The sequence below is a fragment of the Ixodes scapularis genome, unplaced genomic scaffold (genome assembly GCF_016920785.2).
Source record: "Ixodes scapularis isolate PalLabHiFi unplaced genomic scaffold, ASM1692078v2 PGA_scaffold8__174_contigs__length_109621045, whole genome shotgun sequence".
Classification (NCBI taxonomy): Eukaryota; Metazoa; Arthropoda; class Arachnida; order Ixodida; family Ixodidae; genus Ixodes; species Ixodes scapularis.
In genome coordinates, this window is record NW_024609883.1 from 30,295,469 (window position 1) to 30,306,593 (window position 11,125).

The 11,125-nt window shown below is 45.4% G+C and overlaps 1 non-coding gene across 1 annotated transcript; it reads right to left on the reverse strand.

Moving 5' to 3' along the window:
- Positions 1-425: 425 nt before the first annotated feature.
- On the reverse strand, positions 426-497 carry Trnap-agg. The gene has a single exon. It is a non-coding gene; the product is annotated as a tRNA-Pro (tRNA).
- Positions 498-11,125: the final 10,628 nt, after the last annotated feature.

Below are 11,125 nucleotides of genomic sequence, written 5' to 3' on the forward strand. Positions count from 1 at the left end.
CACCGATAAAAAGTAGTGCGTGTTACTTTCGAGTCAATTTTATTAATAAATTAAACGTTTTACTGTTTTGACGTTTCGGGTATGCATAAGCGCCATATCTTAACAAAAAGTATTTTAAACATATGTGGGACGAGTCCGGAACTCGTTACCAGTAACGCCGTTACTAGTAACGCGTTACCATCAACACTGCGTCAGACGTTCGAGAGATAAGTTGAAGGCGATCATGTGACCCGCATGATGAGAGCGTCGTCCATTTATTTATAATACTCGTCGAAAGCTTACTCTTCGCTGCCTTTGATAAAGAAAAGTAGTTTCCCGACGATACGAATATGAGGTGAAGCTCATATTCGTATCGTCCCCCCCCCCCTCCCCTCCTTTGTTTCCCTTAAAGAAATAAGATTTAAAAATAAAAGGAATGAAACATCGGGCTCGTCTGGGATTTGAACCCGGGACCTCTCGCACCCTAAGCGAGAATCATACCCCTAGACCAACGAGCCGGACGGGGAGCACGTGCAAACAGATTGTCATCGAGGTAAAAAGGTAATGTGATATTTTACGTTTTTTTTTCTTTTTATCTTGCCAGTAAATGGTAGATAGCTTCGATAACCTGACGTATCTAGCGCAGTATCAGCTTTTGGTTCCCTCATTTATCAGACAGATTAAAGAATATCCGTATCATGTGCAAGTCGTTCAGCAAAATATACGCAATTATATGAAGTTCTCCTCTATAAAGCCGTAATTTACGGGCAGGCGCCTGATAGATTACTCAAAACTTCAGGCCAGTGTTGTAGGCGTAATTAAAAACGAGCGACGAAATACGTTATTCGTAATTGCACATGTAAAAGGAACGCCTTACCGACCTACGTAACCTCAAAATAAAGGGAACGCGTTACCGTTACCGAAAAAAGTAGTCCGCGTTACTTTCGAGTCCCTTTTAATTCTTAAATTAATTGTTTTACTGTTTTGACGTTTCGGGTATGCATAAACGCCATATCTTAAAAAAAGTATTTTAAAGACATGTGGGAGAAGTCCGGAAGTCACTACAAGTAACGCCGTTATGAGTAGAGAGTTACCGTCAATACTACGTCATACATATATCCGAGAGATAAGTTGAAGGCGATCATATGAGCCGGATGGTGACAATGTCGTCCTTTTATTATAATACTCGTCGGAAGCTTGTTGTTTTGCTGCCTTCGATAAAGAAAAGTGGTTTCCCGACGATACGTATCTGGGGTAAAGCTCATGCTTTCTATCATTCGAAACTGTATCCTCCTCTTAGCTCACTCACAAGAAAACATAGCAGTGAAGAAAAATAATACAGGAGTCGGTGGATTCTTAGGGAATGCGTTAGCATGACCCTTAGAAACACCACACACGTCCACCTTTGGGAAACTCTTAACGCTGACCCCTGCACTTTCCTCTTCTGGCTTCCTCTGTGGTTTGCTGTCTCCTCTTGACGGGAGAGATTCCTTGACGATTCCCCCCTAGATTTAGCGGGGAATCGCCAGTAAATCTAGCGAGGAAATTGAATTTCCCCGCTAAACTTAGCGGGCAATTTAGGCAGCGACAAAAGCTTGCGAAAACTTTATAATCGACGTTGCACAGCGTTATCGGTCGATAAGCTGTGACTTTTTTAAGCTTGTCACGTTCGGGCAAACGACGGTGGGAGCACCTTACGTTCATACGCTTGGGTGATTGCACACAGCAAAAAAACTACCCACCACGTTCTTAAACCTTTTCTAAAACTCTCCCCCTCCCCATTCCTCTCCTCCTCCCCCCCCCCCCCCCCCTCCCCCGTCCCGTCTGGCCCCGGCGTTTTTGAGCTCGGCAAGTCTTCGATCGCCCTCTCCACCTCCTGCAGCGTAAGAGGCTGTTCGAGCCTCTCCTGCTCCTCTGCGTCTAATTGAGGTAGGCCTCAAGAAGGCCCGCAAACATAGGATCTCTCCTCCCGTTGGCTTGGCTCTCAAAAAGATTCCTACAATGGTCACCAAAAGCCTTCTGAATATGGTTCGGGCTTGTGCTACGCACACCTTTTACTCGATATCGACACTTTCATTGCGGACTGCGTAGCGTTTTTCCTCCGCTAAGGCTCGTTTTGCCGGTTAGTGTCCCATTACGTATTTTTCTGACCGAACACGAACTATGGCACCCCGGTACCGCTCGCGATGCAGCTCTTCTATTCCAACTCGACGCTTTCTATGTTTTTAAGACCTAGGCTAGGCCTTTCGCACTCCGCCCTCAAAAGCGCTAGCAAATTCCCGCTCATCTCAAGCTCACTGCTGCGCGCCGAAAACGCCAAACTCTCGATAGCGATCATCTTAATTTCCTGCTTGGCGAGTTCCCACGCCTCAAAAATGTCACTCTCCCGTCCTTGAAAAACGTTTCTGAAAGCTTTATCTGCTGTTTCAAGAAAAGAATCATCCTGAAGGAGCTTAATATTCACCTTCCAAAGCCTCCAGTTGAACTTGGGGTTTGGCTGCGCTTTTTCGCCTATGGTTGTTAAAATTGAACAATGATTAGAAAAAGACCCTATTGAAAATTCCATCAAGCTACGTAATTTGGGACACTGACTGCCAGTCAGCAGCGTTGGTGGAACGTGATGGACCATCAGACGTCATCTGATGGTCCATCAGATGACGTCTGACTGCCACTGCCAAGGGAATTTCATCAACAAGGGCAGCATTTATATAAGAGTAAAGCTACACGCACTCATAAATATCGCCAAATGCGTCGATAAAACAAAATGTCCGAGAAAAAAAAAAAAAAAAAAGCAGCACCACCGCGCATCGAACCCGCGACCACATGCGTACAAATCGGGCACCTTAACCGCTATGCTACGCCACCATTAGAGAAACCCGATTTCACTATTGGTTTTATACGAAATGCTTTGGCTGCAAATGCAGTTAAGCCGTCAGCATGTTATGCAAAGCACTCGTACATCACTCGCCGTACTTCAGTTCTGCTCACCTGCCATGTAGAGTACTTTCGCGTCGTAGAACGATCCTTTTGTTCGCGCATCACCGGCCCAGTAGACCTGGTACACCCTGTCGTCTTCAACTACACCGCTAAAGTCCCTTACATCGTCGGAACTCACAACAGGCTGGGTCTTGTCGAGTAGAAATTCTACTAAAACATAAGACATTGTAGAGCCCGGGCAGGATCGACAGGTTGGAGCGAGCGGGCAAACAAAACGAGTCGAGAGCAATCGTTCATAAGAGCTCGGCGAAGCCTCTATGGGCGAAGCGAAGTGTGAAGTGTCGTGTTCGGCGCTTCGGCGGGCTTTTGATCAAGGTTGTCGGTCGGTTGCGTGTCATATCTCTAACGTCAGCGGTTTTATGGGCTCACGTCCCAAAATCGTTTTCTCGTGCATAGATTACTTTTCGTATTCATAGATTTGACGAAATAGTGGTATCCGAACGAACTTTACGTCCTTTGACCGTACGTCTGTCTGCACGTCAAAGCTTTCTGACGTACAGTCAGAGACAATCGATGTACAGTCAAAATCACCACCAAGACATCCTGATGGCATTTCGCGGTGGCCGACTGCCACCAGGAAACCATCAGAAAGCCGACAAGCGGGGTCTGACTGGAGTTTGACTGTCGGTCAGAGTAACTTGTTGGCCAATCAGACATGCTTGACGTACAGTCAGGCACAGTCAGCGGTCCACTAGAAAACATTGACTGCCAAACAGGGTTACATTGATGGATTTTTCCTTCGGGGAAGAATAAAACACGAGGGTGACGCGGTATTTGGCTGACAACGTATTTTTGGGACCAAAAACAAACAAATGAGACCTACTTTGGTGAGTCCGTGCGCGATAGAAAAAATGCAACTGGAATGTTTTTTTTTTTTTCATTTTATGCTGTTTTTTTACGGCACCATACACTCAGCCGTGTCAATCTACCGCATTCCCCTATTCCCTTTACCCTGTACTATGGTCAATAAAGCGCTTACAACAACAACAACGTGGCGATAGAGGCTGAAACATATACTCTGTCTAACCGGGCATGAGATGAAGGTTGAGAGTGGGTGAAGCGCATCCCGCATCTGTCGTTTTTAACGGTACCAGCCTCAATCAGATCGTAATGTTCGAGCAGTTCCGACAGAACTGCCGCACTTTTATAAGCGCGCTGGCGAGACGGTGTTCTGTTTGCTGCTGTGACAACGCAGTTGAGATCACCTAACAAAACAACCGTCCTGTCAAAATTTAAATAAAAACAAAAAACGGCGTAAGCTAGAAGAAAACGAAACGCAGTCTTTAAACGTACTGGGGGCATATATGCAAATTAACCGCCAGTGAACTGCTGAAGAAATAATCACACATAACAAAACTTTAATCTGTGTCAATGGTAACAAACAAAAAAGAAATAGTTAAAAAAAAACTTTATGAAGCACAGATAGCGTGCGTAACACAAACTTTATACTAAAGTAGAAAAGGCTTTAGTGCACTGGCTACCTACTCCTCCTCAACCATCTTGGTTTCCTGCAACGCTGAGAAATCGGGCCTCTCTTTCATTAATAAGCTTTGTGCTTGGTACTGTTTCTTACCAGCCTTAAAGCCTCGAACGTTTAGCGTCGCTATCTTGGTGGCTGTATCGAGCGTACAGATAAAGGGTTGCGACACAGCACTTGCCTTGACAATCATGTGGAAGTTCTTGAACCAGGCGTAGCAGCCTTACAGAGTGTCGAGGCGCCTGTCCGTGTCGTACGTGTCTCTTTTTTGTCCTGTTTGTTCGCGCCTTTTAACCTTTTAATCAATATGAACCAACTAGCCCCAACCAAAGTTTTATCGCGGCCGGTCCTCCGGGCGGCGGTATGGCACAGCCTTGAAACGGCCCCGCTGGTTCTTCTCCATCCCCAGCCAAGGGTTGGAATTGAGGGCCATGCCGGTTGACGGGGGCGTGTCCTCGAGATGGCGCTTGGGGGTCAGTCGCCTCGTCCATAACGATAACGCCTTCCCGGGGGCCCTTCTCAGACTTTGGGGGACAGGCAGTGGGTGGGACCGCGCCGTCCGCGATCGACGTCCCCACAAGTGAAAGGAGACCGGAACCTTGTTCTGGAACACTCGGGACTGGCCCCGGCAGCACTCCACTGTTGGACCCCCGTTAGCCCAATGTTGGCAAAAAAAATGGTTCCAATATTGGTCTGACATTGCCATTTTCAAAAACGACAACCGATCCAATGGTGGTCCAACATTGGTGCCAATGTTGGACCACTGGTTTGCCAACATTCTAGCCCACGTTGGACCAACGTGGTTTGCGTTTTTTTTTTATCCAATATTGGCATAGAGGTTTCACCGTTGGCTGAACCAACATTGGCATCCGGCGCCTTACACACTGGTTCTTCCAACATTGGCTTAAATATTGGCTATTCCAATATTGGCATCCAGTCTAATACACTGGCCAATTTCTGTATCCATTGTCTAGGCCATTATTGGATGCCATTTTTCAGCCAGTCTTCTAACCAGCGTCACAAAAACGGTGCAGAGAACCAAGCAAGTCCCTTGCCCTTTTTCCTCAAGCACTGCTTTCTTTCTGATACAAAAATATAATAAATGGAGCAATTTTCCCATATTTGGACACTTTAGAAATCGTGAAAGCATGCAAATGAATTGCTCAGAAAGTTTGGCAGTTCATAATTAATATAAATCGAATAAAAAGATTTAAAACATTGTGTAATCAGGGGGGCTTAGGCAGACTCGGCGGCAGGGTCGGCGGCAGGCTCGGTAGTGGACAGGGCAGAGGGCTGGGCAAAGGGGTTCCACGCAGGGGCCTGGCCACAGGATTCTGAAAGAGACAGAAGCGGGGGTTTGGATTCAGATGAAGGGGTTCAGAGGCTCTCAGTTCTCTCTTACGCTTGTCAATAATGAACATCAAAATAAAACATAGCTTCATTATTAATCGCCGCCATTTAATTAACTATTCGATTAATCGGTTCAGTTGCTCTTCAAATGTAAAATCTCGGAAAGGCCTACCAACTTTTTTATGTTTACTTTTCCATATTATTAACTTTCTTTTCGAGTGAATTATTTTTGTTACAGTGTATGTAAAAAAACTTAGTACTGCCTTCTAAAATAAATAGATGCGCAGGCAAGACACCGGGGCCGGCTTGCTGGAATCAGTGTCTCAGCTGAGACTGGGTGGAAGAAAGCACTGTAAAGGCTGGGACGCGCGAGCGTCTTAAGTTGAGGTTTGAGTCCCGTTCAGCTCGTACGCTGGCTTTGACAGTGCTTTCTTGTCCCCCGTCTCAGCTGAGACGCGATTTCTAGCAAGACCGCCTAGGCGTTTACTATTGTTTTTTTTTGTCCGACTTGTCCTTACTCAGAGCTCAATCGATCTAGATTAAAATATTTATAGTGATTTAAAAAAATTAATCAAATAGTACGAAGGTTATTTTATAAATTTCTTAGCTCTACTCTTGCAACATCATGGCGTCCCTTAATTTTTCATCTAGCTTTAAGATGTCTTAAGAATTAAAATCTCACCTTTTAAGTTCACACCGATATTTCTACGTTGATTTGAAAAAAAAAAGTTTTTAAGATTTACAGTTTTTGCGGCACGGAAGTATGTAGTTAGAATTGTACCTATATTGGGGGGGGGGGGGGGGGGGGGGGGGGGGGCTCTATATTATTTAAAATTTATAAATTCAACCGCTGGCCTTCCTCTTCAGTTTACCAGTGTCAAACGCACTACTAAATTAACAGTTATAACCCGTTATACATAAGAACATGACCGTTGAACACAATTTGATGCTTGAATCATTCGAGAATTTAAAATAAATCACGCACATAAAAAGCATTTCGTGTAACGACAGTGCTGGCAATTACACTCGCAGAGCGCGGTTAACTAACTGACACTCGACTCGCACCCAACAAGCCGTAGCTTGGCAAATAATGATTACTCAACGCCCTGTGGCATTCGGCTTTGGACATATCGGGAGGACTTTTTACTACAGCACACATCTCCCGCCAAAACGACCACCATATTTTAACAAGAAATATGAAATAAAAATGACTTTGAACAAAAAAATAACCAATCAGAACGTCTCTCACGGAATATTAGAATGAAAAAAAAAAACACTTACAAATTGCGCTGTACAGGGTCTTTCGCGCCGATCGCTGTGGATTACACGTTGAACTCGTCGGAGATTCCTGGCACAGAGTTCGACTCGGTTCAAACTCATCGGATAGTGACAAAACGTACATTGCGTAGCAAGAATACCTATCCCAATGATCAAAAAGACCTCTCCTTGTCACTCACATGGAAGAGAATACGTTCCGTCATGTCTTCGGTCCGTCGAAGCTAGTGGTCACATGCATGCCCACAACGAAGGAAGATCACCGGTGTGTAGGCGCTGCCGAAAGAATATCCATTGTCCTGGCAATCCGCATGTTGAAGGTCGCACTTGGCATTAAGACGAAATGCGCTGCTGGTGATCGAAACTCTAGAACCACCTTTCTTGCCCGTTCCAGTATAAGGCGTGGATGGCGGAGATGCCGAGCCGCTTCGCCCGATAAAAACAGTCCGCTAAGCAATCAAATGCACTCAGACGATTTAGAAACGGACACCATGGTGTCCTAATATCCGCATGATCATCTTGCCGTTCATGTTCCTTGGAGAAAAGAGCTATTTCTGCCACAAAAACAAAAGAAAAACATGCATAAATTGCGAAGCGCATCTGCCCACCTGCAGTTCGCGGATGCGCGTGTTGGAAATTGAGGAGACCGTCCCCACCGAATTCTTTTTAATGAATTCTTTTTATTAGGTCCATATTACAGTTTTCTGGAGAATCAAACGGGCTTAATTGATTTAGTGGTTCAGGAAACAACGTTCCTAACAGCTGCTTCACTAGACTTATTTTGAACATCACTCTAAAAAGACCTGATCAAATCTAACATTAGGGAAATCAAAGGTGTCTGCTACTTCCTTATCAAAAAAACCCGCAACTTTCAGATATTGTGAGAGACATCCAATCGGTTTTTAGGTTCAGTGTAGTTTGTCAAAAATATATTTATTACAAATTTCAAGGAATGGGTTTTGCGGTTTCTGGAAGAACTTCCACCTAGCAATCAATTGCCTCACAAAGATATGACCTAGGCCAAGTCCACCATCTTTGATAGAACGAAATAAATAATATTGTCTCATTGGTTCATAAGAAGACCTGCAAATAAATGTGTCAAATTCCCTATAGAACTTATTGACCGCCGTTCTTGAACAGTCTATGACCCGTAGGAAGTACGTCAGTTTCTACAAGAAAAATACGTTGCAAACGGCAGCTCGACCAAAAATCAAAAGGTATCTCATGTTCCACATACACGCAGCCGAGTTAACACTCATTCTGACGCTATCCAACATGGACTTCGGGTTGTCCATAGCACTTCAAGGTTCACTTAAAAGTTGCAGTTTGCTTTTTGACCATCTAATATTTACAAATCTAGATGACATTCTCCCCCACTCTTCACACCAGGAACCACAACTTTTGTCAGTGTTAATGGCAGCACCAGACGTAGCACACAAGTCTGAAACACATGACATTACGTTTAGTAAGCTAGGTTTATCAGAACACACCAGCACCAGATCGTCTGCGTTTGCGAGGAGTTTCCCCACGCAACCGTGGAGACGAAACCCTCGAACCGTGTTGTCATTTATGATGTTTCTGCAGAGTGGTTCCAAATACAAGTCGAAGAGTAATGGTTAGAGGGGACAACCTGACGTACCGAGCGTTGAACTTGAATGGTCATTCAGAGAGATCCGTTAATAACGAACTTAGTCGCAATATTGTTGTAACAAAGTGCGACGCCTTTCTCAAATGTTTCGCATGTTTCAGAAAAGTAAAATGGCAAGGATGTTCCACCCTGGACAAGGCTTTTGAAAGATCGATTTGCAATATTGCAGCTGTTTCGCAAGTTCTTTCGCATACTATTAATATAGACCGTACAATATATGGGTTTATCTGGACATGTTTCCCTTTTATGGAGCATGTTTGATGGACTCCTAAAACTGAGGATATCACACCTTGCAATACACCTAACTCCAGGGGCGGACGCAGGAATATCCTGAGGGGGGGTCAGGTGTTGGTCAGCGTACCATATGTTTAGGAACCCCCTCCCCCTCTCCTTCGTTTTACGCCCTAAAATTTACACAAGCCGAAATCAAGAGGGGGGTCAGGACATCGGGACCCCCCTCTAAATCCGCCCCTGCCTATCTCACCAGGAGTTGCACGACGCCACCGCTGTCGCGGTGCATTTTGGTACCTGTAGTTCTCCCCAGTTTTCCGGCCTCGTCAATGCGCATTGTACGTCCGGCGCTTGGAAATTTTCGGGTTAGCACGAGACTTTTAGCCGAGTGTTTACTCATGTTTTCAACGAGTGGCTAGCTTCACCTGCTGCATGCCACGTAGCTATAATAACAGTACCAGGGAAAAGGCCTCGGATATTATGTCTTGCCGAAAGAAAGAAGTATGGCAGAAAGGTAAACAAAGCCGGACAGAGCGGCAGGAAAAATAGCGTTTTACGATTTGTTTTGCGATTTGCTTCATAAGTTATATCCACCCTATTGCACGTCAGCTAAAATGTGTAAGGTTAGAGGGCACGAGGCATAGGGCGCGCCGAAGTGTTCCGCACGCTGGAATCTCACTCAACATTTGCTCCGTAGCGGTCCATCCGTTCGTCTATCTCGAATAAGACCTCGGCACTGCTTTGCTAAGGTTGTTTTCAATACACTTTTTGCTCGATGTATAGGACCGAAGCACTCAAGTTTCGCCGCTGACTACAGCGCCATTCCAGCCCCTGGCGGGACGCCCCGATCCGAGTGGCTCGTTGTTTTTCGCCTCGCTTCTCCTTCGTAGGCGGTAGGGTACGCTAGTCAATAATAATAATTCCGATAAAGAAGATACAAAAGCCCGGCTAGCAAAAATATTTCGTTGTTGATTGCAGTAACAGCCTCCTATATTGTTGTAGTCAGTCCTTAAAATGCTACCGCTTCCCAGAAAAGATGTACGAGACTCGAACGGCGCCAAGCCTGAACCACGGCAGTGCTGCAACAAAAGTAAGTTTCTCGTTCGTTGGAAGATCAGTTTTGCTAAATACGCGGGAAAAACGAAATGAAATTGGTGCGAGAACAAAAACAGCATGACTATTGAACGCGGGAAAGTCCGTTGGCAGTGCCTGCGTGACGGAATGTTTGATTTACTTGCGCGTTTGTCCCTTCCCTCGAGGTGTTTGACGGGGCCTCGATTGCGACGTTGGATCCCTTTGGCACGAATATTTCAACTAGAATCACCGGCAGGATGAGAACGGCAGGGAGGAGCTTCAGTTCCTCCAGCACTAGCTTCCATCCTTCGATAGGGCTTCTATCTCGCGAGCCTCGAGCGTGCACGTACAGTCAAGTCGCAGCGAAGGGCAACGAAGACGTGCTGGAGGTCGGCCGTTCACAAGAGACGCCCTGCCGTTCTAACTTTGTCAGCAGACTTCTAGCTAGGGGAGGGACTTTTGGGGGTTGCGAGTGCAGCTTTGTCCTGCCGTGTGTGTTTCTTAATCGCTGTTCCCGTTTTTTTTGGCTGTTTATAGCCATCATGTATGACCCTATAATATACACATGCATCCCCCCTCCCAAGAAACACACACAAGGAATGCTCATCCAAACCGCCCCAACCAGCCACCCCCCCCCTCCCCCCCCCCCCCCAGTTAAAATATAAAATAGCCTGATTATGTTTTTATTTGTTAGGGACAATAATAGTTTTTATTATTTCGTGTTGATTTTGCGCTGATCACACCAGAAATATTATATTATTGATATATTTTTCAGGGGGCGGTTCAGTTTTGATTCCGCCAACGTCACCGAGTATCTGTAGCGTGCACTTCGTGAACACCTGAAAGGACGACGCTGAGGCTCACCCTGCAACAAGTTACTGCATGAGATGCCAGCTGAGGTGTTGAATAAAGACTAATTGCAGGGAACCTACCGACCCTGTAACTGCTTGTGAAAGATTCTTAGTTAATTTAAATTAATTTTCACTCCCTTGCTCGAAGATACAGGTGACCTTTCCTCGTCTTTTTTGCATTCTCTATATGTGCCTTGTTCTTAGCCAGTTAAAAGTATCGTTAGTTGATTGACAACTCTGTAG